The following is a 4142-nucleotide window of genomic DNA, read 5'->3' on the forward strand; positions in this document are numbered from 1 at the left end:
CTCTTTCGAGAAGAGGAAGAGAGGAATGGAGCACCTGCCTCAGGTATCTTCCTAAACACTTGTGAATTAAGTTTATCATAGGTATTGGATACCAAGTATGACTCACTTTGTGTTGCCTTTTCAGAGACCAAGTGAGAAGCTTATCAAGTGTTGGTGCATGGACAAGTAGACGACGAAGATGGTTTTTCGGTCGTGCTTGCATGCACTATTTTGTCTATGACATGTAATTAAACTAATCTTAGTTTTCCATCATGCTTTTGAACGTAATATGATCTATGGTGTTGGACACCTAGTTATTTTGCATGTAAGACTTTGACAATAGTTGTTTCAAAATTGTCTTACAAATATATGTTCAATGGAAATTGCATGTTCTTACATATGATTAGACAAAAGTTGATACAGATAACTAAGACATCTATGAATTCAACTTCGTTAACAAACATTAGTAGATATGGCTATGTCTACTTAATGTTGAATAAATCTGAATACTTTGGCAAATTCAAAGAATTTCAGAAAGAAGTTGAAAATCAACTTAGCAAGAAAATTAAAGCACTTCGATCGGATCGAGGTGGTGAATATTTGAGCCATGAATTCGACGATCACTTGAAAGAAAATGGTATTTTTTCAGAGTTGACACCTCCCAGGACTCCTCAATGGAACAGAGTATTCAAACGGAGGAATCGAACCTTGTTAGACATGGTTCGATCAATGATGGGTCTTAGTGAACTTCCTATCTCTTTCTGTGGACATGCGCCACAAATCGCGGTACAAACACTGAACCGCGCACCGTCAAAAGATGTTGAAAAGACTTTATATGAATTATGGACTAAGAAACCTCCTAGGTTGTCTTTTCTCAAGATTTAGGGATGCGAAGCATATGTCAAGAGATTAATTTCGGACAAACTTCACCCTAAATCGGATAAGTGTTTCTTTGTGGGATATCCAAAAGAAACCAAAGGGTATTACTTCTACAATAAATCCGAGAACAAAGTGTTTGTTGCTCGTGATGGTTTCTTTTTGGAGAAGGAACACCTTTCCAAAATGACAAGTGGGAGGAAAATCAAACTCGACGAAATTTGAGAGGACGAGCAACAGTGTCAACTTGATAAAACTGATAATCTAAGTGCTTTGGAAGCAATTGAGAAGATTGGTCAGAATCAAAAAGACAATGTAAATGCTCAACCTATTACCCTTCGTAGGTTAAAATGGCAAAGATCTCAACCAGACAGATACCTTGGTATTGTCTTAACCGATGATCAAGAAATCCTAGTTATGGATGGAGATGAGCCAGTGACATACAAGAAAGCTATGACGAGCCCCAACTCTGCTAAATGGCAAGAGGCCATGAAATCCGAGATGGACTCCGTATCTAAAAATCAAGTCTGGGATTTGGTGAATTTGCACGAGGGTTACACACCCATTGTTTGCAAATGGATCTTCAAATTGAAGACAGACAAGGATGGAAATGTATCGATATATAAGGCTAGAATGGTGGCAAAAGGTTATAGACAAGTCCACGGGATTGACTATGATGAAACCTTTTCACCTGTTGCATTGCTAAAATCTGTCCGGATTATTCTAGCGATTGTTGCATATTACGATTATGAAATATGGAAGATGGATGTCAAAACCGCCTTCCTAAATGGGATTTTTGAAGAAACTGTGTACATGACACAACCAGAAGGTTTTGTCGATCCGAGCAATGCTGAAAAGGTTTGCAAGCTTAAGAAGTCCATTTATGGACTAAAGCAAGCCAGCAGGAGTTGGAATCTGCGATTTAATGAAGTCATCAGTAAGTTTGGTTTTACCAAGAATCTAGATGAATCTTGTGTATACAAGAAGGTCAGTGGGAGTGATATCGCATTCCTAGTCCTATATGTCGACGACATACTGCTCATTGAAAACAGCACAAAATTACTAGAGTACGTAAAGGGCTGGTTGGGAAAGTGCTTTTCAATGAAGGACTTAGGAGGGGCACAGTATATATTGGGCATCAAGATCTACAGGGATAGATCTAAGAGGATGATCAGATTGAGCTAGAGTACTTACATTGATAAAGTACTGGCACAATTAAACATGGAGAATGCCAAGAGAGAGCATCTACCCATGTCCGATGGCGTAACTCTCAGCAAGAAACAGTGTCCACAGACACCTGTTGAGCGAGAGAGAATAGATCAGATTCCATATGCTTCGCTAATTGGGTCGATCATGTATGCCATGATATGTACTAGGCCAGATGTCTCGTATGCCTTGAGTGCTATGAGCCGATACCAATCAAACCCAAGAGAGGCGCATTGGAAAGCGGCTAAGAATATCCTAAAGTACCTGAAAAGGAACAACGAAAAATTCCTGGTTTATGGTGGCCATAAAGATCTGGTTGTTAAAGGTTACACCGACGCTAGCTTCCAGACTGACAGAGACGACTTTATGTCACAGTCAGGGTACATATTTGTCTGAATGGAGGAGCATTTAACTGGAAGAGTACCAAGCAGAGCACAACTGCAGACTCTACAACTGAAGCCGAATACTTGGCTGCTTCAAAAGCTGCTAAGGAGGCTATTTAGATTCGCAAGTTCATCAGTGAACTTGGTGTTTTACCCTCCATCAAGGGTTCAATAAATCTCTATTGTGACAACAATGGAGCTATCGCTCAGGCTAGAGAGCCGAGAGAGCACCAAAGGGTCAAACATGTCCAAAAGCGATTTCACATGATAAGGGAATGGAAATACGAAGGTGAAATCTGAATTTGCAAGATCGACACGGATGATAATGTGGCAGATCCTTTGACAAAACCTTTGCCTCATGTGAAACACAACTAGCACATTGAGGCAATGGGAATCAAGCACATCGGAGACTGGCTTTGAAATTCCCTGTACATGTGTTTTAATTAAACTGGTTGTTTTAATGTAAGACACTGTATTGAAACCATTCATTAATGGAGTAATTAATTTTTTTGTGCAAAATTATCATTCACTCCATTGCTATTTAATTGTGGTATAGAATTAAATAATGAGTCCATTCGATTTATGGAAATATTCAAAACAGGATATCTAGACCATGTCTTGGATAAAGAAACACCTGTTAAGTGAACATTGAATATTTAAATCAAAAATTTTCCCTAATCAAGGTCATCTAACTGATTGACGATTGATGACCACAAGAGATTAGTGTGTAGTATGATTTACAGCATCGTTTCTTGTGCTCCAAGGACATGATGGTCATAAATCAATTGCACAGGTGTCAGTTTGGAACTGCATTGGATCGACCTATGAGAGTACTTTAAGAGATTCAAATTGTCATAAGTACAATTCTCATTATAGCTATCGAAACTCGTTTCCTCGACTATGAGTAATGTGAAGTTTTCTTGTTTGAGAACTAGTCTCTTGGATGTTGCCTAACGTCTACCGTAACTGGGGATCATAACGGGAACACTCGGGAGGTTAGGTCCTCTTAGTAAGAGAAACTTACAATACAAGACTGGCAATGTCCCCCTATAAAGAATAGGGAATATGTCTTTGTTGTTTACAAGGCTGCTCGATGAGCGAGACTATGAAAATGCATGGACGTGCTCAGATGGATTTTAGAAATCATCTGTTTATTGATAGTGAAACTCGAAGATCGAGAAACACTTCTGAACGTAATAAGGATGACGATGAATCTTACCTTATAGTTCACGAAGAGACATTAAGCGACATAGGAAATGGGCTATACACTATATGCACACTTGTCCGGAAGGCCAAGTGGGAGATTGAAAGGAATGGTGTCCTTCGAACAAGTGTATTATTCTGATAGAGGGCTCATAATTATTATAGAGCTAATTCTTCAATAAGGTCAAGTGGTCGGAATGCCTAGGTGGAGGCCGCTTCCGATCAGTATTATTAAGGTATAATTAATATTACAGCTTAATCTTAACTGAACCCTTCGGGTCGAACCCAATCGAACAACCAATACGAGACGACGAATCAATCCGAAGGATTTAATGATTCGACGGAGTTTTACGAATACAGACATCGGATATCGAACGTAGGGCGTCGAGACCGAGCGTCACAAAATCACAAGCGACAAGTATGAGCGTAGTTGTAGCTAGGCTAGGCAAGCTCATCGCAAGCCCAGGCGCACCATGTGTGTGCCAGGCGCACCAT

Source organism: Chenopodium quinoa, unplaced genomic scaffold, assembly GCF_001683475.1.
Source record: "Chenopodium quinoa cultivar QQ74 unplaced genomic scaffold, ASM168347v1, whole genome shotgun sequence".
Lineage (NCBI taxonomy): Eukaryota > Viridiplantae > Streptophyta > Magnoliopsida > Caryophyllales > Amaranthaceae > Chenopodium > Chenopodium quinoa.